Genomic DNA, 23,535 nt, shown 5'->3' on the forward strand with positions numbered 1-23,535 from the left:
CCTGCCTTCTTTCTATCGGTTGAGGCCCAAAAGGTCTTACTCCAACCTTTAATTCTAACCTTGTGAGTGTCAACCCGTCTCATATGTGTTTCTTGAAGACAACATATGGTAGGGTTTTGGGTTCTAATCCAATCTGCTATTTGTCTGCGTTTTATGGGTGAGTTCATCCCATTCACATTCAAAGTTATGATTGTTATTTGTGGATTCGCTGGCATTTTGATATCTTCCCCTAGTTCTGACCTTTCTTCTTTAGCTTTCTTCTTTTGAACCAGTGAGAAAGTGTCAGTCCCCCTAGTCCCCTCCCTTGAGATGCTTCCCTTTCTAGCCCCTCCCTTTTTATGCTCCCTTCCCCTCCCCCCTCTCCTTCCCTCCCTTTTTGTACTCCCTTCCCCCTCCCCCTCCTTGATTTTCCTTTCTTTCTAGCCCTAAAGGATAAGATAGAATTCAGGATCCCACTGGATCTAGATGTTCTTCCCTCTCAGATTTGATTTCACTGAGAGTAAGGTTTAAGTAATTCCACTTCACGCTCTCTTCCTCGCCTTCTCATATGAGAGTTCTTCCCCTCCCCTTCCCATGTGTATCTTTATATGGGAAAGATTATTCTATTGATTCCCCCCCTATTTCTTGAAGTTAATCTTAGTATTATCGCGGTTCCCTCCTCCCTTTTCCTTTCTTTGCCCCAACTTTCCCCAAATCTTCTTAATGCCCCAATCTTTCCCTATGCATGTTTCTTCTAACTACTCTTATGATGATACAATTTATGAGAGTTCCACAAAACATTTTCCCCACATATTAATATATATAATTAGATGTAAATGTAGTCCTTATAGAAGAGAGTTTGACTTAAAGAAAAAGATAAGATTTATCTCCTTTTCCCTTTCTTTCATATTTACCTTTTCATGTTTCTCTTGCTTTCTGTGATTGGATGTCAAATTTTCCACTAAGTTCTGGTCTTTTCTTAGCAAATGCTTGGAAATCTTCTATTTTGTTGAATGCCCATACTTTCCCCTGGAAGTATATAGTCAGTTTTGCTGGGTAGTTGATTCTTGGTTGGAGACCCAGCTCTCTTGCCTTTCTAAATATCGTGTTCCATGCTTTGCGGTCTCTTAGTGTATTAGCCGCTAAGTCGTGTGTGATCCTTATGGGAGCCCCCTTATATCTGAAGTTCTTCTTCTTGGCTTCTTGTAGGATTTTCTCCTTTACTTGGAAGCTCTTGAATTTGGCAATTACATTCCTAGGCGTTGTCTTTTGGGGATTTAGTATAGAAGGTGTTCTATGAATCCTTTCTATTTCTATTTTGCCCCCTTGCTCCAGAACGTGGGGGCAATTTTCTTTTATAATCTCCTGTAGAATAATATCCAATTTGTTGTTTACCTCTGGTTTTTCTGGGAGACTGATAATACGGAGATTTTCTCGTCTTCCTCTGTTCTCCAGGTCTGTGACCTTCTCTGTGAGATATTTTATGTTTTCTTCCAATTCATTAATTATTTGGGTTTGCTTTATTGATTCTTGCTGTTTTATCATCTCACTTTCTTCGAGGTGCTTAATTCTGGTCATTAGGGACTGGTTTTGCTTTTCAGCCTTGTCTGCCCTTCTATTGGATGCTTCGAGTTCTTTTTCCAATTGAGCATTCTTATCTGTCAGACAGTTGATCTCTTTCTCCCATTTTTCTATCTTTTGGATAAGTTCCAGTTTGAGATCTTCCAGAGCTTGTTGATAGTTTCCATTTTGGGAGGCGTGTTCTGAATTTTTTTGGATTTCCTCCTCATTCTCCTCTTTTCCTTGGGTACTTCCACCATAAAAGTTTTCAATAGTCACTTTTTTCCCTTTCTTCCTGGAGGCTTGATTTTGGGCCATGTGAGCCATCCCTTTGGTGGTTTTATTCCCCTTTCCTTTTTGGTCTGGGGTCTGGGTTATATGAGCGGTTTTTCTGTGAATTTAGGTTGCTTCAGACTAGTTCTTCCCAGCCTCCGAGCCCAGGTATTCAGCTCCGCCCAGATAATCAGCGCGTGGTCCGAGTTGTTCCGCGCAGCCCGCCCCAAGTACAGTTCCGCTGGATTCTCCATTGAAAGCGCCCTGAGACGTTTTTTCCTGGCAATCCCCAGATCCCAAGGACCCTGGAGTGCCTTCCCAGACAGAGACGCTCCCCACTCACTCGCTGTCCCGGTGAGCGCTAAGGTAGCTCACTCTGGTTTAGTGGGGGAGGTGGGGTGGGGGAAGGGCGGCTCAGTTCACTTTTCTGTGCAAGCTTTTCCTTCTTATTTTACTGTGGAAATGTTCAAGCCCCACGTACCTTTGCCTCTGTGGGGTACTGGGGAGTCCTTCTGTTCCTCCAAAGGTGATTTTATGCTCCTTTGATGTAGTCTATTTCGTTCGGTGCCGGGGAGAGGAAGCGTGTGGCGTCTAGATTGCAGCCATGATTACCCGGAAGTCCAAGGCAATGACTTTCACTGGAACTGGAATGGAAGGGTCTGACCAGGAGGCCACACTCTCCCCCGGCTCTCTGGGTCGGGTTGCTTTCCGGAAGTTGCCTTCAGAATAGCTGGCCGTGAGGCTGTTTCATTGGCCCTGAGGGTTGCTGTTGTTTCAGACCCTGCTCTCTGCGGGGGGATGGGCTGCGGCTTCCCGGAGTTCCGAGAGCAGTGACTTTCACTGGGACTTGGATAGCAGGATCAAGCCCGTGAGGCTGTCTTGCCCACCCTGAGGGTTGCTGTTGTTTCAGACCCTGCTCTCTGCCCGGGTATGGGCTGCGGCTTCCCGGAGCTCCGAGGGCAGTGACTTTCACTGGGACTCGGATAGAAGGCCCTGAGGGTTGCTGTTGTTTCAGACGACCCGGCTCTCTGAGTGGGGCGGGGCTGCGGCTTCCCTGAGTCTTGGACTCTGCGCTCCTACCCCTTAGGTCTGAGTGATCTCGGGTTCTGGCTTTTGAGGGGGGCCGTACCTTTTGATCCAGGTCCAGGTCCAGGAGGAGGATTCCCAGGGTTTATGCTGTTGATCGTTTTGAATTTCGGCTCCTTAGGAGCTTATAGTTTGAGATTGGTCGGGAATGGTTTTCCGAAGATCTGAACTTTAGCTTTCTCTAAGCCACCATCTTGACAGGAAGTCACACCATCTTCTCTTATGTCCTTTGTCCCTTATTGTATCACAGGGCTATTTGGATACACTGTTTATTTGATGTTATCTTGATCCTCTGAGTATAATCACAACCATTAACCAGCCATTACAGCTACCATTACCATTACTACTACTGCTGCTGCTGCTGCTGCTGCTGCTGCTGCTGCTTCTGCTGCTACTGATACTACTACTACAAATATAGTAACAGAAGCAGGACAGGGGCATCTGGGTCACTCAGTGGATTGAAAGCCAGGCCTAGAGATAGGAGGTCCTATGTTCAAATGTGACCTCAGACACTTCCTAAGCTATATGACTCTGGAAAAATAACACCAATTGCCCAGCCCATGTCTCTTTTATACTTTAGAAATGACACTTGTTATCTTTTATAAGAGAGATAAGAGTTAAAAACAACAAGCAAATGTCCTTTTGTTTTCTCAAACTCAACATGCCCAAAATAGAACTTATTCTCTTTGCCCATTGAACAATCCCTGATTCCCAACTTTCTAATTATTGTCAAGGTTACCACTATCCTCTTAGTAACCCAGGGTTTTGGTGTTATTGCAGCTAATAGGACAGTAATGATCTATCAACAGATCTTGTCATTTCTACCTTCATAAAATCTCTCTACTCACACTGGTAGGTACCATTCTGATACCTCTTCACTTCATGCCTGGGATATTTTAGCAACTTGTTAATTGGTCTTTTAAAGGCCTCCAGTATCTCACCATTCTAATCTATCCTCCAGACAGCTGCCAAAATAATATTCCTAAAGTGTAGGCCTGACCATGTCACTCCACTACTTAGTAAACTCTAGTGTCCACCTCTTACTTCCAAGATGACATGTAGAATTCTCCATTTGGCTTTTACAGCCTAGTTCCTTTCCTATTTTCATTCTTTCTGTTTACCCTGCAGTGCTGCTATTCTGGACTTTCTGGTACTGTCACATGACATTGCATCTCCTGTCCCTGTTCCTTTGTGTTGAATTTCTCACATGCCTGGAATGCTTTCCCTTTTCACCTTCACTTCTTTGCTTCTCTAGCTTCCATTAGAATTCAAACTTCTGCAGGAGACCTTTTCTTGATATATCTCTGCCCCTATTTCTAGAATCTTCTGAGATTATCTTTTGTCAACTCTCTATGTGGTGTGTATATAATTACTTATATGTTGTCTCATCCAATAAAATGTACACTCCTTGAGAGCAACTCCAGTGTTTTTGTCCTTTCTTTCTAGCACCTACTACAGTTGGCATATAGTAGTACCTAAGTGCTTGTTGATTGATTTTAACATAGCACTGTCATCATTGTATTAGGAAACTGAGGCTCTGAGATCCATACCTTTGGCTTCTATCATTCTTTACTCCTAAATCAGATTTTCAATCATATATCATTTTATAAAAATACCTTAGTTTATTGTGCTGAAAATAATAAAGAAATGGAGGAATTCCATGTGAACTGGAACAACTTCCAGGAATTGATGCAGACTGAAAGGAGCAGAACCAGGAGAACATTGTACACAGAAACTAAATACTGTAGCACAATCAAATGTAACAGACTTTCCTACTAGTAGCAATGCAATGTTCTAGGACAATCCGGAGGGACTCATGAGAAAGGATGCTATCCACATCCAAAGAAAGAACTGTGGGAGCAGAAATGCATTAGAAAAATACATGCTTGATCACGTAGGCTGATAGAGATCTGCTTAGGGTTTTGATGTTAAAGGATCACTCTACTGCAAATATGAATAACATAGAAATATGTTTTGAGCAATGATACACGTACAGTCCAGGGGAATTGCATGTCGGCCTTGGGAGAGGGGAGGAGAGTGCAGGAGAGGAGGGGTTATAAATCATGTAACCATAGGAAAATATTCTCAATAAAAAAAAATACAATAAAATACCTTAACTTCTATTTTAGAATCAATTTAAGTATCAGTTCCAAGACAGAAGAGTGGTAAGGTTTAGGCATCTCGGGTTAAGGGACTTGCCCAGGGACACATAGGTAGGATGTGTCTTGAGGCCATATTTGCATCCAGGACTGACAGTCTAGGTCTGACTGTCTATCCACTGAGCCACTTAGCTACACCTCCAGCAAATATCTTGCCTATGCTTACGTTTGCATTGAAATGTCTAATTTGGAGTCTCCACTGAAACAGATTTGTTTTATATATTAAAAATTACATTATACATTAAAAAATTAAAAAGAAATTTTTAATGGAGACTTTTGGTGCAGCCAAGATGCCAGAGAAGGTATAGGGACCCATATGATTTATACCAAATTACCCTCCAAAAAAACATGGTATAATGCCTCAAAAGAAATTCTGGAGCTATAGCATTACCCAGAAAAATAAACGGGGAACTAATTTTTTTAGCTGAAAACAATTTAGAAGGCCAGAAATAAGAGATCAATTACACCAGAGTGGAGGTGAGGCACTGCATACCAGGGCAGTTCCCACCAAATCAACAGGCCTTGGGTGCAGCTGAAACAGCAGCAAAAACTTTTGGAACTCTCAACCACTGATGGTAAGTAGGGTAGGACAACTGCTAAGAAAGATATTACAGGAGGTAGAGTCAAGATGGCAGCTCAGAAGCAGCAATAGTTCAGACCTCTGAAAACCCTTCCTTACCGATCAGAAACCAAATGCTCCCAGGGGACTGAAAATTAAACCTAACAACAAGACAGAAACTGGAAACCCTCCTGCTGGACTCAGTTTAAAAGGTATGCCCCCCAAAAGCCGGAATCTGTGAAGATTAAAATAATTGGTTTTTATAAACTGCAGCAGATAAAGAGTGGTTGGCTTAAAATGTGATGACAGAAAATATGGTTTCAAGACAGTTTTTTTGTTTTAAATCAAATAATTTAAAGTGGTTGCCAGGGAAAAATTCCCAAATATGAAATATACCCAAGTCAACTGACTTTTATTGAGATTTTAATTAATACAAATGAGGAATGAGAGAGAGAGAGAGAGAGAGAGAGAGAGAGAGAGAGAGAGAGAGAGAGAGAGAGAGAGAGAGAGAGAGAATAATGAGAAAAAAGGCTAGGCCAGCTTAGGCCAGCCTTAAGAGAGAGAGAGAGATCAGTCAGTCCTAAATCCACTCACCACAAGATTTGTCCTAAGCAAAATTCTAGTGTTCAGAGAGACACTAGTTCAGCTTTGCCAGCTCCATGTCCAGAGAGAGTACTTCTGAGACAGTCCCTGAGAGAGAGTCCTCAGAGGGAGTTCCAGTGAGACTCCCTTGCTCTCAACTTCTGATCTCCTTTTAAAGGGAATTTTCTCCTATGTCACTTCCCCTAAGTTCTCACATCTACCAACTACAGTAGAAGTTTTCCAAAGGACAGACCATTCTTAATTCACACCTAAGTAGGCTTAAACTTTTGATTAAGTTCACACCTGAAAAAAAAACCTCTGAGTAAGTTCTCACCTCTTTGCTCCTTGTAAATTCACAAGTTGCCTGACCTTTATAGGTACTTAGCACCTTTTTGTATTAGATCTAAAAATAGGGACGGCTTAAGAACTTTTGCCTTACTATAAGTATGAGTTTAAGTATTTTCCATTGTTCAGCAAGGAGTTTCTTCCCCTAAAGTATGCTTAAGTAGGGGTGGAGTAGAGGTCTCACATTCTTGATTTAAGTCCCTTCATTGTTTAAATGGGGAATGGTCTTAACCAAACCTTATGAAGTAGGGTCTGAGAAGTTTTTAAGGTTCACAAATCCTAGAACACTTGGGCTCAGGGTGAATGCAGAGGGAATGTCCCAGGATGCCCCCCCAACCAGAGTGCCAAGCCTCCAATGGCAGCAGGAAACTCTGGGTCGGCAACGGTGCTGGTGTAGAGGGTATACCTTGCAGGCAGTGCTGTGCCAGGCTGAGAGCATCAAACACAGATGGCAGGGAAGCAGCTGGAGAGGGAACGAAGAGCTGGAAGCCTGGTAAGAATTGCTGACACCCCCGATATTGCTCCAGGAGGTTTTAGCCTCAAGGCACATCCATCCCAACCCAACCCAACTGAACTTAATCCCATCAAAAGTCTTCAGAACTCAGGGAAGCCCAAGTCCCAACACCCCTGCCTCACTGACTGCTGGACTTTAATACAATCAAAAGTCTCCAGAGGACAGGGAAGCTCAAACTTCAACACTCCTCTCCCAGAGACTGCACTGAGAGATCTGACAAAGCTCCAAGAGGGTAGACTGACAGCCCCAAAAACCAAAAAAAAAAAAAGAGAGACAGGAGCAAGAGCACTAATATGGGGAGCAAAGAAGGGGTAAATATGAGCAAACAACAGAAAAAGGAGAAAGAAATTACAATTGACAGCTTCTGCACAGCCAAAGAACCAAGAACAAACAATACACAGGAGGAGGCAAGTAATAAAACATAAATCCCAGAGAATTGGATACAGGCTTTGTAAGAACTCAAAATGCAATTCAAAACATAATAAGAGAGGCTGAAGAAAATTGGGAAAAGAATTTAAAAACTATGATAAGTCATCTGGAAACCGAAAATAATGTCTTGAAAGCCAAAATCAACCAGCTTGAAAATGAGGCAAAGGAGATGAAAGATGAGGCAAAGAAGATGAGAGATGAGGTAAAGAGAATGAAAGATGACCTCCAAAGAAAATCAGACCAGAAGGAGAAGGATGACCAAAAAGCTAGGGAAAGAAATCCAGTCTTTAAGAACCAGAATACAACAACTAGAATTAAATGACATCACAAGGCAGCAGGACAGTATAAAACAAAATCAAAAGAATGAAAAATTTGAGGAAAATATGAAGCATCTCATTCACAAAACATAGGATTTAGAAAATCGTTCGAGGAGAGACAATTTAAGAATCATTGGTTTACCAGAAGATCATAACAAAAGAAAAAGTCTAGACATAATACTACAGGAAATTATTCAAGAAATCTTCCCTGATATTCTAAACCAAGAGGGAAAAGTGGAGATTGAGAGAATTCCCAGATCACCTCCTGTACTTAATTCCTAACTGACAACACCCAGGAATGTTGTAGCCAAATTCCATAACTATCAGACCAAAGAAAGGATATTACAATCTTCCAAGAAGAAGTCACTCAGATACCATGGAACCACAGTGAGGATAATGCATGATCTGTCTAATTCTACACTGAAGGACCAAAAGGCATGGAATGTGATATTCCAGAAAGCAAGGGAACTAGGTCTACAACCAAGAATCAATTACACTTAGAGGGAACGGTGAAAAACTGTATAGGATGAAATGAGAAGACAGAAAAAGGTATATAGATATATGTATGCACAAATACATATACATGTGTGTATACATACATATATATATATATACACATACAACTAGAACTAAAAAAGAGGTTAATACTGAAAGAAATGGGAAAAGAAACAAAAGGGGTAAATTTATATGTCACAAAGAAGCTTTTGGAGGGAGAGGGGAGAACATCAATACACTGGAAGTGTAAAGAGGTTGGAGATAGGAAAAGCTCAACTCTTACATGCATTGTAATTGATCCAAAGAGGGATGAACAATCCAATCCATTGGGGCAGAGAATAGATTTGTACCTAATAGGGAAATAGAAGGGTAACGAACGGACTGGTGGGGAGGGAAGAAGTACAAGGGAGGGAGAAGGTTGGGAGTAGTTTTAGAAAGACTCCAAGGCAAATAAGGGGAGGAATAAGAAGAAAGGTGGGGTTGAAAGTGAAGTAAAATAAGGGTGAGAACTAGGTGGATTGACTAAAAACAAACATTGGTGTAGAAGGAAATAGTGAAAGAAGAAAAGGGAGGACCAGGAGTAGAAATCAAAATGCTGTGAAATAAAAAGCTAGTAATCATAACTCTGAATGTGAATGGAATGAACTCATCCATAAAACACAAGCAAATATCATAGATGAATTAGAACCCAAAACTATATGCTATCTATAAGAAACACACATGAGGAAGGTAGATATGCATAGGGTGAAATTAAGAGGATGGAGCCAAATCTATTGACATCAACTGATAAAAAGAAGGCAGGATTCACAATCATGATATCTGACAAAACCAAAATAAAAATAAATCTAGTTGAAAGAGATAGGGAAGGTAGTTACATCCTGATAAAAGGTGTCATAGACAATGAGGAAATATTTGTACTCAGCATGTATGCACCAAATGGCATGGCATCCACATTTTTAAAGGAGAAACTAGTGGAGCTCAAGGATGAAATAGATAGAAAAACTATACTAGTGGGAGACCTGAACCTTTCTCTATCAGAAATAGACAAATCAAACCAAAAAATAAATAAGAGATGAGAGAAGTGAATGAAATCTTAGAAAAATTAAAGTTAGTAGGTATGTGGAAAAAAATAAATAGGGACAAAAAGGAATACACTTTTTTTTCAGCAACACATGGTACATTCACAAAGATTGACCATGTACTAGGGCATAAAAGCATTGCAAACAACTGCAAAAAATCAGAAATAATAAATGCAACCTTCCCAGATTACAATGCAATGAAAATAATTAGTAAGGGTACATGGAGAGGCTAATCAAAAATTAATTGGAAATTAAACAATAAGATTCTCCAAAATCAGTTAAAGAACAAATCATAGAAACAATTAACTTCATTGAAGAAAATGACAATGATGAGACATCCTTTTAAAATCTATAGGTTACAGCCAAAACAGTACTCAGGGGGGAAATTTATATCCTTGAGTTCATATATCAAAAAATTAGGGAGGGCAGAGGTCAATGAATTGGGAATGCAAATTAAAAAACTAGAAAGTGAACAAATTAAAAATCCTCAGATGAAGACTGTATTAGAGATCCTAAAAATCAAAGGAGAAATTAATAAAATTGAAAGTAAAAAATTATTGATTTAATAAATAAGACTAGAAGCTGGTACTTTGAAAAAAATAAAATAGACAAAGTATTGGTAAGTCTAATTAAAAATAGGACAGAAGAAAACCAAATTGATATTATCTAAGATGAAAAGGGAGACCTCACCTCTAATGAAGAGGAAATTAAGGCAATCATTAAAAACTATTATGCCCAATTATATGGCAATAAATATGACAATTTAGGTGATATGGATGAATACTTACAAAAAATATAAATTGCCTAGACAAACAAAGGAAGAAATACATTACCTGAACAACCCCATATCAGAAAAAGATATTGAGGAAGCCATCAAAAAACTCCCTAAGAAAAAATCCCCAGGGCCTTATGGATTCACAAATGAATTCTATCATACATTCAAAGAACAACTAATCCCAATATTATACAAACTGTTTGACCGAATAAGCCAAGGAGTTCTACAAAATTCATTTTATGACACAAATATGGCACTGATGCCAAAACCAGGCAGGTCAAAAACAGAGAATGAAATCTATAGACCATTCTCCTTAATGAATGTAGATGCAAAAAACTTAATTAGGTTACTAGCAAAAAGATTCCAGCAAGTCATCACAAGGGTTATTCATTATGACCAGGTAGGATTCATACCAGAAATGCAAGGATGGTTCAATATTAGGAAAACCATCCACATAATTGACCATATTAAGAAGGAAACTGACAAAAATCACATGATTATCTCAATAGATACAGAGAAAGCCTTTGATAAACTACAACACCAATTCTCATGGAAAACACTAGAAAGTATAGGAATAGAAGGGCTTTTCCTAAAAATAATAAACAGTTTATCTCTAAAACCATCAGCAAACATCATCTGCTATGGGCATAAACTAGAAGCCTTCTGAATAAGATCAAGAGTGAAGACTTCCGGGTAAACATGGCTGCAATCTAGATGTGAATCCCTTCCTCTCCCCAGCACTCAACTCAATAGACTACCTTAAAAGAAAAAAAAATCATTTTTGGAAGAACAGAGGGACTCTATAGTAGGGCGCAGCATTTAAGGTACGTGTAGTTTGAGCATTTCCACACTAAGAAGGAGAAAAAGCGTACACCCAAATGTGATTTGAACTACCCTCCCCCACCTCACCTACAGAACCAGTCGGGACCAGCGCACCCACCAGAGACAGTGAGTGAGTGAGGGACATCTCTATAGTGAGTGTGTTGCACACCAGGGTCCTTGGGATCTAACTAGGACTGCCAGGGATCTACCCTTGAGAGCAGTTACTCAGGAGACCTCTGCACACTGGAGAGAACAGACCGCAGAAGCTTTAGCAAACTGAGGACTCTGTGGAGACTCCAGAACCTGCCTGAGGCAAAAGCCCCACTCCTTGCTGTGGTGAGTGGGGGACATACCAGGGTCCTTCGGAACTGGCAAGGACTGCCAGGGATCTACCCCTGTTAGTGGTTACACAGGAGACCCCTGTGCACTGGAGAGCTCTGACCTCACAAGCTCTAGCAAACTGAGGACTCTGTGGAGACACCACAACCTGCCTGATGCAAAAGCCCCGACATGTAACTCCACAGAAATCCCTGCACATCTCACTCAGATTTCTGACTAAAAAGGAATGGGAAAACCACCAAAGGGATGGCTTATTGTGCCCAAGATCAACACTCCAAGACGAACAGGAAGAAAGTGGCTCATGAAAACATTTATGGAGGGAAAACCCAGGCTACTGAGGAAAAAGAGGATGAAATTTAAACAAAATCAAAACCTTCCCCACAAAATGGAAATTTTCCATAAGCTCTGGAAGAACACAAATTGGAGCTTATCCAAATGATGGAAACATTCTGGCAAGAAAAATGGGAAAAAATTCAGAGAGAGAGGTCAACAGTCTGATAGACAAGAACTCCCAATTGGAGAAACAGTCGGAGGACTCAAAAAGCAGGGCAGACCAAACTGAAAAGGAAAACCAGTCTTTAAGGGCCAGAATTAAGCAACTGGAAGACAATGATCCTGCAGAACAACAAGAATTAATAAAGCAAGGTCAAAAAATTAATGAATTAGAAGAAAACATAAAATATCTCACTGACAAGGTGACAGACCAGGAAAACAGAGGATGGAAAGAAAATTTGATAGTCATTGGTCTACCTGAAAAAAACAGAGATAAACAAAAATCTTGATGCCATACTAAGGAAATAAGCTAAAAGAATTGCCCAGAAGCTCTTGGAGTAGGGGGTAAAATAGAAATAGAAAGGGTTCATTGAATACCCTCTATACTAAATCCCCAAAAATCAACTCCCAGGAATGTATTTGCCAAATTCAGGAGCTTCCAAGCTAAGGAGAAAGTCTCACAAGAAGCCAAAAGGAGAAACTTCAGATACAAAGGAGCACCAATAAGGATTACACAAGACCTGGCAGCTTCCACGCTAATAGACTGCAAGGCCTGGAACATGATATTCAGCAAGGCAAGAAAACTGGGTCTTTAACCAATAATCACCTATCCCTCAAAACTGACTATATTTTTCCAGGTGAAAGTATGGGCATTCAACAAGATAGAAGATTTCCAATCATTTGTAAAAAAAAAAAAAAGACCAGAACTCAGTGAAAATTTGACACCCAAACACAAAGACCAAGAGAAACATGAAAAGTGTAAATATGAAAGAAAGGAAAAAGGAGAAAAATTTTTTTCTTTTTTTCAAACTCTCCTATAAGGGCTACAATTAGATCAAATTATATATATTAATATATGGGGAAATGTTATGTGTATCTCAGAAATTGTATGTATTAATAGAGTAACCAGAAGAATCACTCATAGGGAAAGATTGGGGCTTTGAAATGATTTGGAGGGGAAAAAAAGAAAGAAAAACGGAGGGGGGAATCGATGATGGTACCAAGATATACTTGAAGAAATAGAAATAAATTAAATAGAAAAAAAAAAGGTGGGGTGGTGCAGCAGAGAAGGACCTATATGTACAAAAATACTTAAAGCAGCTCTTGGGGGGGAGGTGTAAAGAATTGGAATGTGAGGGGATGCCTAACAATTTGGGAATGGCTGAGTAAATTCTATTACATGATTTTCATGGAATACTAATGTGCTATGTGTAATAAATGACAAGAGGAGCTCAGAAAAACCTGGAAAGACACAAACTAAAGCAGAGTGCAATAAGCAGAACTAGGAGAACTTTGTATGCAGTGAGATAAGTATTTTAGAATGAACAAATGTGAACAATAGCTTTTCTCAGCTGAATAGTGGACTCATGATAATGAATATACCATCTATTTCCTGAGAAAAAGACTTGAGTCTCACTCTAGACCAAAGCAAACTTTTTTCAGTTTCTTAATTTTTTTTCCTATTTGAGTTTCTTTCCACAAAAGGATTAATATAAAGAATGTTTTACATAATTGCACATGTAGAATCTACATGAGACCGCTTACCATTTCAAGTGCAGTGGGGAGTTGGAGGGGACGTAAGGTGGGAGAAAATTCGAGACTCAATATTCTTTGAAAAATGTTGTAAATTGTTTTTACATGTATTTGGGGGGAATAAAATAAAATTTAATACTTTAATAAAGAAACGAAAAATGAGGATTTTTTTGGTAAGAATTTGTCATGGATGCTCAAATACAAGGTAACCAGATGTCCCCTAAATATTTATTGTTGCTTCTGAACATGCAATAAAACTAACCCATATAGTCGCAAATTTGCAACTAGGAGAAATATTAAAAGTCATTCAATCCCACTTCCCTTATTTACAGATGTTAAAACTAGGCTTAAAGGAGTTAATGATTGTACAAAGTCACATATTGGTATTAATTGACGGAAATTGGAACCCAGGCTCTACAATTTTCAATCCGTTAATCTTTCTTTTGTACTATACTGCCACTCTTTTTTCTCCCCAAGAAACACTTCTGAACCATCTTTTCATTTACCTCTAACTTCCTCTGTTTTTTGGTTTCTCTTATAGTGAAAATGTCAAAATCAATACAGTTCAGCTCCTCAAGGACAAGTATCTTATAAGTGGAATGCCAGTAACTAAGTTAATGTTTAAGGTGATTTGAAAATTTTGTGTCTCTCTGAGGACTACCTGCCTTTTCTTTTAACCATTATTCCCTTCTCATTGTAGAAGTAGAAGGGAAAAGACCCAACTTTTCTAAAACAAAAATTAGTTTAAAAAAAGGTGCCTCCTTTAGAGATGATAACTTTAGCAAAAAGACAAGAAAACAAAGCCCGTTATAACCTTTGGCTGAAAGGAAACGAAACTAATTTATTTTTAGATGACATCCATGTGTATGTTGAAAACCCCAGAGAATCAGAAAAGAAACTAATTGAGATGATTGATTAATTGTTTGGATGAAATATTCAGTACTATGTATTATTTTCCAGAAGTCTATCAGAGACAAATATACTATCTAATTCTAAACTTAGATAATATAATACTACATAAAAACCAAATTTAAGTTTAATCTCTGCAGAGAGAAATTGAAATGGACAGAGATCCATCCTGTTTTTTTAAAAAATTCCTCTGACCCATGCCATTTTCTTCTTACAGTTTATAGAGTTAGGAACAAAGATAAAATCCCAGTATCAATCTTAAATAAGAGTACAAAATTTTGGTATGAATTTTGATTCCTCAAATAGAAATAGTGAGAAACAAGTTCTTACAGATACCCTGGAGAATTATTTTCCTGAAACCATTCATTTCAGTTAAGAAAGGGTAAAGAGGAATGATTATTAAAATTAAATACAAGATCCTCTTAGTCTGGTCATTACAATAATCTTTTTTAATGGAGATTTTCTTCTGAGCTCCTCAAGCTTCTTCCTTTAGAATTTGTTAAACATTTGATGAGAATAAAGCAAACATATTTCAGTGTAGAGTATAGGCTCTTCAGAATTTATTAATTACAAACATGGTTTTCTATTCGGAGAACAAGAACATTGGACTAAGACATTTAGAAAATATACTTTCTTGATATTTCTAAAACAGAAAAAGGTTGGGGTTGTGGAGTGTTGGTTAATGTTGCTTCCACAATAGGTTTAGCAATATTATGGGTTAAAAGATATATTATATCTAACTTCACACTAACCATCATGCCATCTGATTTTCTGATATATTTTTTCACATATCTGAAACAGAAGTTATGGAACATATTACCTGAATAAATATCTCTAATCTCTCCTCCTCTCCCTCTCTTCTCTTCCTATCCTTTTTTCCCTCCCTTCTGTTTCGTTCCCTTGTGCCTTTCTGCCTTCATTTTATAATGAACAAGAATTTCTACCCACCCTGCTAAGCCACTGCTAAATTAAAACAAAAAACAAAAAACAGACAGACAAATAAAACCCGGAGACAAATCATGCATCAAATTCCAAATAGTACTAACAAAACTGAGGAATAAATAGAGAAAATCCACTATATAAATCCACTATATAAAAATAGAGAAAAATAACTACAAAATACATAACATTTCTGGAAATTAATCTACCAAGGTCCAATATTTTTGTAAGTGCATATACAAAACATTCTTTACAAAAATAAAGAGCCAAATGATTAGAAATTTACTGTAGTGACTTGAGTACAATACTACCAAATTTGCACATATTCCTCAATACCAATTAAATTAATGAAGGAATAATTTTAGAACTAAACAAAATAAAAAATTTATTTGAATGAATAAAAGGTCTAGAGTCTCAAGGGGAAATAATGACACAAAGTACAGAGGAATCATTATCAAAACTCATACTATATTATGGAGTAGTAATTATGAAAGTTATTTGGAACTGGTAAAAACAACTAAACAGAAAAGTAGATCAATATAACAAACTATAATAAATCAAGAAATACTAGCAATTGGAAATGGTGGTCCAGTGTCTGAAAATTTTAGAACATAAATGGGGGAAGGACTTTCTTTTTTTCTTTTTACTTTTTATTCATTTATTTTGGAATTTTTTAAAAATTAGTGAATTGAGAACATTATTCCTTAGATACAAGAATCATATGCTTTCCTTACCCTCACCTTACCCCTTCCCATAGCCCACACGCAATTCTACTAGGTTTTACATGTGTCTTTGATCAATACCTTTTTTCATGTTGTTGATGTTTGCACTAGGATGATCATTTACATCCCCAATCATATCCCCCTCAACCCATGTAATCAACCAGTTGTTTTTCCTCTGTGTTTCTGCTTCCACTTTTTTCCTCTGAACGTGGATAGTATTTTTTCTCATAAATCCCTAGCAGGTCTTCTGGATCACTGCATTGCCAGTAATGGAGAAGTCCATTACGTTGAGTTGTATCACAGTTTATCATTCTTTGTATATAATGTTCTCCTGGTTCTGCTCCTTTCGCTTTGCATCAATTCCCGGAGGTCATTCCAGTTCACATGGAATTCCTCCAGTTTATTATTCCTTTGAGCACAATAGTATTCCTTCACCAACATAACCATGATTTATTCAGCAATTCCCCAATCGATGGACACCCTTTCATTTTCCAATTTTTTGTCACCACAAAGAGTATGGCTACAAAAATTTTCGTTCAAGTCTTTTTCATTATTATCCCTTTGGGATACAAAGCCAACAATGGTATGACTGGGTCAAAGGGCAGGCATTCTTTTAGTGCCCTTTGGGCATAGTTCCAAATTGTTCTCTGGAATGGTTGGATCAATTCACAACTCCACCAGCAATGCATTAATGTCCCGACTTTGCCACATCCCTCCAACATCCATTACTTTCCTTTACCGTCATGTTAGCCAATCTGCTAGGTATGAGGTGATACTTCAGAGTTGTTTTGATTTGCATCTCACTGATTACAAGAGATTTAGAAAATTTTTTCATGTGCTTATTAGTAGTTTTGATTTCTTTGACTGAAACTTGCCTATTCATGTCCCTTGCCCATTTTCAATTGGAGAATGGCTTGATTTTTTTTTTACAATGGATTTAGCTTTTTTTAAATTTGAGTAATGAGACCTCTGTCAGAGGTTTTTGTTATGAAGAATTTTTCCCAATTTGTTGTTTCCCTTCTAATTTTGGTCACATTGGTTTTGGTTTTACAAAAAAAATTTTAATTTGATGTAATCAAAATTATTTATTTTACATTTTGTGATTCTTTTCTAACTCTTGCTTGGTCTTAAAATCTTTCCTTTCCCAAAGATTTGACATGTGTACTATTATGTGTTCATCTAATTTACTTATAGTTTCCTTCTTTATATTCAAGTCATTAACACATTCTGAGTTTATCTTGGTGTAGGGTGTGAGGTGGTGTTCTAAATCCAATCTCTCCCATACTGTCTTCCAATTTTCCCAGAAGTTTTTATCAAATAGTGGATTTTGGTCCCAAAAGCTGGGATCTTTGGGCTTATCATAGACTCTTGCTGAGGTCACTTACCCCAAGTCCATTTCACTGATCCTCCTTTCTGTCTCTTAGCCAGTACCATATTGTTTTGATGACCACTGCTTTGTAGTATAGTTTGAGATCTGGTATTGCAAAGCCACCTTCTTTTGCATTTTTTTTCATGATTTCCCTGGATATCCTTGATGTTTTGTTCTTCCAAATGAACTTTGTTATGTTTTTTTTCTAATTCTGTAGAAAAGTTTTTTGATAGTTTGATGGATATGGCACTAAATAAGTAAATTAATTTGGGTAGGATGGTCATTTTTATTATGTTAGCTCATCATAACTATGAGCAATCAATGTTTTTCCAATTATGTAGATCTAGTTGTAATTGTGTTTAGTTGTGTTTAATACTTCCTGTGTTTTTAATTGGCAGATAGATTCCTAAGTATTTTATATTGTCTAGGTTGATTTTAAATGGAATTTCTCTTTCTAATTCTTGCTACTGAGATGGGGTGGAAATATATGAAATGCTGATCACTTATGTGGATTTCTTTTGTATCCTGCAATTTTGCTAAAGTTGTTCATTATTTTGACTAGCTTTTTGGTTGATTCTCTGGGGTTCTTTAAGTAGACTATCATATTATCCACAAAGAGTAATAGCTTGTTCTCCTCATTACCTATTTTAGTTCCTTCAATTTCTTTTTCTTCTCTAATTGCTGCTGCTAGTGTTTCTAGTACAATGTTAAATAATAGAGGTGATAATGGGCATCCTTGTTTCACTCCTGATCTTATTGGGAATGCATCTAGTTTATCCCCATTTCAGATGATGTTTGCTGATGGTTTTGAATATATACTGTTTATTATTTTTAGGAAAGGCTCTTCTATTCCTATATTTTTTAGTGTTTTTGATAGGAATGAATGTTGTATTTTGTCAGAGCTTTTTTCTGCATCTATTGAGATAATCGTGTGATTTTTGTTGGTTTGCTTGTTAAATTGGTCAATTATGTGGATGTTTTTCCTGATATTGAACCAGCCCTGCATTCCTGGTATGAATCCTATTTGATTATAGTGAATGACCTTCCTGATCACTTGCTGGAGTCTGTTTGCTAGTATTCTATTTAAGATTTTTACGTCTAAGTTCTTTAAGGAGATTGCTCTGTAGTATACTTTCTTTGTTTTTGACTTTCCTAGCTTTGGAATCTGTAACTTATTTGTGTCATAAAAGAAATTTGGTAGAACTCCTTCTTAACTTATTCTGTCAAATAGTTTGTAAAATATTGGGATTAGTTGTTCTTTGAATGTTTGATAGAATTCATTTGTGAATCCATCTGGTCATGGGGATTTTTTTAGGGAGTTCTTTGATGGCTTGTTCAATTTCTTTTTGTGATATGGTGTTATTTAGGTATTCTATTTCTTTTTCTTATTCTTTATAAATCTAGGCAATTTATATTTTTGAAAATATTCATTCATGTCACCTAGGTTTCCATATTTATTGCCATATAATTGGAATAATAGTTTTTAATGATTGCCTTAATTTCCTCTTCATTAGAGGTGAGGTCTCCCTTTTCATCTTGGATACTGCCCGTTTGGTTTTCTTCTTTCCTTTTTTCAACAGATTTACCAATACTTTGTCTATTTTGTTTTTTTCAAAGGACCAACTTTTAGTCTTATTTATTAAATCAATAGTTCTTTGAGTTTCAATTTTTTAAATTTCTCCTTTAATTTTTAGGATCTCTAATTTAGTTTTCATTTAAGGATTTTCAATTCATTTATTTTCTATTTTTTAAATTTGCATGCCCAATTCATTGACTTCTGCCCTCCTTAATTTGTTAATATAGGAACTCAAGTATATAAAATTTCCCCCGAGTACTGCTTTGGCTGCATCCTATAGATTTTGAAAGGATGTCTCATCATTGTAATTTTCTCTAATCAGATTATTGTTTCTATGATTTGTTTTTTAACTGATTTTGGAGAATCATATTATTTAATTTCCAATTAATTTTTGATTTGCCTCTCCTTGTACTCTTACTAATTATTATTTTCATTACATTGTGATATGATGAAGTTGCATTTATTATTTCTGCTTTTGTAGTTGTTTGCAATATTTTATGCTGTAGTACATGGTCAATCTTTGTGAATGTAACATGTGCTGCTGAAAAGAAGGTATATTCCTTTATCTCCCTATTTATTTTGCTCCACATAGCTACGAACTCTAATTTTTCTAAGACTTAATTTACTTCTCTTACCTCTTTCTCATTTATTTTTTGTTTTGATTCATCTAGTTCTGATAGAGGAAGGTTCAAGTCTCTCATTAGTATACTCTCTATTTCATCATTGAGCTCCACTAGTTTCTCCTTTAGAAATTTTGATGCTATGCCATTTGGTACATACTTGTTGAGTAATGATATTTCCCCATTGCGTTTTATCAGGATGTAATTACCTTCCCTATATCTTTTGACTAAATCTATTTTTACTTTGTTTTTGTCAGATATCATGATTGGGATTCCTACCTCTTTTTCTCAGTTGATGTCCAATAGTTTTTGTTCCACCAGCTTACTGTTATCCTCTGTGTATCTACCTTCCTCATGTGTGTTTCTTTTAGACAACATATGGTAGGATTTTGGTTTCTAATCCACTGTATTTGCTTGCATTTTATGGGTTAGTTCATTCCATTCACATTCAGAGTTAATGATTACCAGCTGTGTATTTCTCAACAATTTGATTTCTACTCCTAGCTTCCCTTTTCTTCTTTCACTATTTCCTTCTACATCAGTGTTTTGTTTTTAATTAATCCCCCTAATTCCCACCCTTATTTTATTTCACTTTCTACTTCCCTTTCTTCTTATTCCCCTGTTATTTTATTTATGGTCTTTTAAAACTCCTCCCCCACCACTCTCTCCCTCCCTTGTATTATTTCCCTCTCCACCAGTCTGTTTTTTACTCTTCTACTTCTATATAGGGCACAAATCAATTCTCTAACCTAATGGATTTGACTGTTCTTTCGGTCTTTGAGTCAATTTCAGTGTATGTAAGAATTAAGTATTTCCTATCTCCAGTCTCTTTACCCTTCCAGTGTACTGGTGTTCTCCCCCACTCTCGCCATGAACTTCTTTATGATAGATAAATTTACCCTATTTTATTTCTTTTTGTATTTCTCTTACTATTAACCTTTTTTTACCTCTTGTTATATACATATATATACACATATACACAGAAACATCTATATTTATGCATACGTATATCTATATACATAGTTATGTCTTTGCATTTCATCCTATACAGTTTGTCACTGTTCCCTCTATATATAATTCTTCTAGCTACCCAGGTGATAATAACAATCATTAAGAGTTACTAATATCCTCTTTTCTTGTAGGGATACATGTCATTTTAACTTATTGGGTTTCTAAAAAAACTTTTTATTTGTTTTCCCCTTTCTTAATTATTTTTTGGTGATTCTCTTGAGTTACGTGTTTAGGCATCAAATTTTCTGTTCAGGCCTGGTTTTTTCATTACGAATGCTTGGAAGTCTTCTATTTTTTCAAATGACCATACTTTCTTCTGCAAGAATGTAGTCAGTTTTGCTGGGTACTTGATTCTTGGTTGTAGACCTTGTTCCCTTGCTTTCCAGAATATCATATTCCATGCCTTTTTATCCTTCAGTGTAATGCAGCCAGATCCTGTGTTGTCCTAACTGTAGTTCCATGGTATCTGAATGACTTCTTCTTAGCAGCTTTTAATATTTTCTCTTGGTTTGGTAGTTCTTGAATTTGGCTATCAAATTCCTGGTGTGTCAAGGAAGCTCATCTCCTCTCCTTCCTGAGTAACTTTGCTTGTCCATCAAACATTCCTGACATACCACAGTTGCACCAGGTTTCCATTGGCTTGCTTCAGCTTGCATCAGCATATGTTCTGTACTTCAATAAAAGTGAAGGTTTGGGGAAGGAGAGGAAGACCAAGGATAGAAAGGGAGAGATGGAGGAGAAGACCATGGGAGAAGGATGAGGAGAAGGGACAGTGCAGGAGATGAGGAGAAATGAGAAAGGAACTGGCAAGCTAGGCTCCATGCAGCCAGGTTTCTTAGGAATGATTGTCTACCCTTCATAATAAGCTTTTAAAAATATATACCTTTGGGTAGTAAGAAATATTATTTAATTTTAATTATTATAGTTTTATAGCCTTCACTACTATTGTCCTATGGGCTTGTGAGATATAAGTCACTTTAAATACATGTCACTTTAATTGGTCCATGCTGTGATTCAAGAATCTATTACAGGTTTATTATTTTTTACTCAGAATTTTATGCACATGAGATTTTAATTTTATTTTTTATCATTTCTGTATTTCTTATTTTTATACAGAATTTCATTAATTTTTACTTTTATTTGGGATTTTTTGGGGTGGTGTTTTGTTTTGTTTTCTTTTGACAGTTGTTTCATGTACCTCATAACTCAGTCATGTATCCCAGTGTGATTCTGGAGTTGGTCAACACCCTCCTCTGGGGGGAATGTGTAATTATCCTAAAAATGCAAGATTTAAAATTTTTTTTTGCGAAATTTCTGGAAAAGAAACTTACCAACACTCAAAATCAAGAAAGTGGATCCTTTTGGATAAGGTGCTGTAAAGAAGCCTGAAGAAGCTACACACTGCATCAAAAGATCCAGAATGAACTTTGGGATATAATGAACTGAATTGAAGTGGGTTGAATATACTCATTCTGAATGTAAACTCTTATGGTAAAGTGGACTGCCCCCAGTTGGCATTTTGTCAATGCATTTATCAAACAGTTTTTTTTTTGTATTTTACTCCCATCTCTAACAATTGTAACTCCCTCTTAGAAAAATGTAATATTGTATGTACTTTTAGCTAGAAGGTATTTAGAGTTATAAGATAGTTATATTTAAATGATCCATTGGGGAGATGGGTCTCCCAAAGGATCCTTGTGTCAAGGAAGCTCATCCCCTCCCCCTTCCTGAGTAACTTTATATGTCCATCAAACATTCCTGACATACCACAGTTGCGCCTGGTTTGCATTGGGTTGCCTCAGCTTGTGTCGGTGTATGTTGTGTACGTCAATAAAAGTGAAGGTTTGGGGAAGGAGGGGGAGACCAAGTAGAGAAAGGAAGAGATGGAGGAGAAGATCATGGGAGAAATATGAGGAGAAGAGATAGTGCAGGTGAGGGGAAATGAGAAAGGAACTGGCAGCCAGGTTACTTAGGAATGATTTTCTACCCTTCATAATTAACTTTATATATATATATATATATATATATATATATATATATATATACATATATATATGTATATATATATACACACTAATAATATACCTCTGGGTAACAAGAAATATTATTTAATTTAAATTATTATATTGGGTGTTGTCAGTTGGGGATTAAGTACACAGATCTGTGGATTCTTTCCATCTCCACTTTTCCCTCTTCTCTAGAATGGTGAGGCTGTTTTCTTGGATAATTTCCTATAGAATGATGTCTAGCCTTTTTCTTTTGTCATGATCTTACAGTAGACCAATGATTCTTCTGTTGTTTCTCCTAGACCTGTTTTCAAGATCTTCAATTTTTCGGATGAGGGGTTTGATATTTTTCTCATTTTTTTCATTCTTTTGAGTTTGTATTATAGTTTCCTGCTGCCTTATGAAGTTGTTTGCTTCTAGTCGTTATATTCTAGTTTTTAAAGACTGAATTTCATCCCTGGCTTTTTGGTCATCCTTCTCCTTCTGGTCTCATTTTCTTTGGAGGTCATCTTTCATTTTCTTTGCCTTATCTTTCATCTCCTTTGTTTCATTTTCAAGCTGATTTATTTTGGCTTTCAAGACAGTATTTTCTGTTTCCAGATGTTTTATTTTGCTTTTTAAGATCTTTTCTCCCTTGTCTTCAGCCTCCCTTAATTGTCTTTTGAGTTTTTGCAAAGCTTTTGTCCAATTCGCTGGTGTTTCTGTGTTTTTGCTTGGTGTTCTTTAATCCTCCTCTGTTTTATTTGCCTGGATAGAAGCTGTCGCTTGTAATTTATTTTTTCTTTTTCTGTTGTTTACTCATATTTGCCTCTTCTTTCCCCTCTTTAGATGTCTGTATTCTTTCTCCTCTCATTATATGCTGGATCTGTGATTTTGGGCTGTTCTGTCCTGAAGGGGCTTCTTCTTTGTTCTATTGTTTGACCAGATAGTCTGATCTTCCCCCACTGACAGTAGAAGCTAAGAAGGAGCTAGGCTGCCTGCCCTGTTGTCAAGGTTGTTGCCTGTAGTTTGTTGCAGTATTTGACCCTTGCAGCTCAGTTAGTGA

General features: G+C 37.1%; 1 protein-coding gene across 13 annotated transcripts in view; it reads left to right on the forward strand.

The window, feature by feature from the left end:
• TANC2 (tetratricopeptide repeat, ankyrin repeat and coiled-coil containing 2) overlaps positions 1-23,535 on the forward strand; it is a 686,196-nt gene that overhangs the window by 287,608 nt on the left and 375,053 nt on the right. The window lies entirely within an intron of this gene.

This window comes from Monodelphis domestica, chromosome 2 (assembly GCF_027887165.1).
Source record: "Monodelphis domestica isolate mMonDom1 chromosome 2, mMonDom1.pri, whole genome shotgun sequence".
Classification (NCBI taxonomy): Eukaryota; Metazoa; Chordata; class Mammalia; order Didelphimorphia; family Didelphidae; genus Monodelphis; species Monodelphis domestica.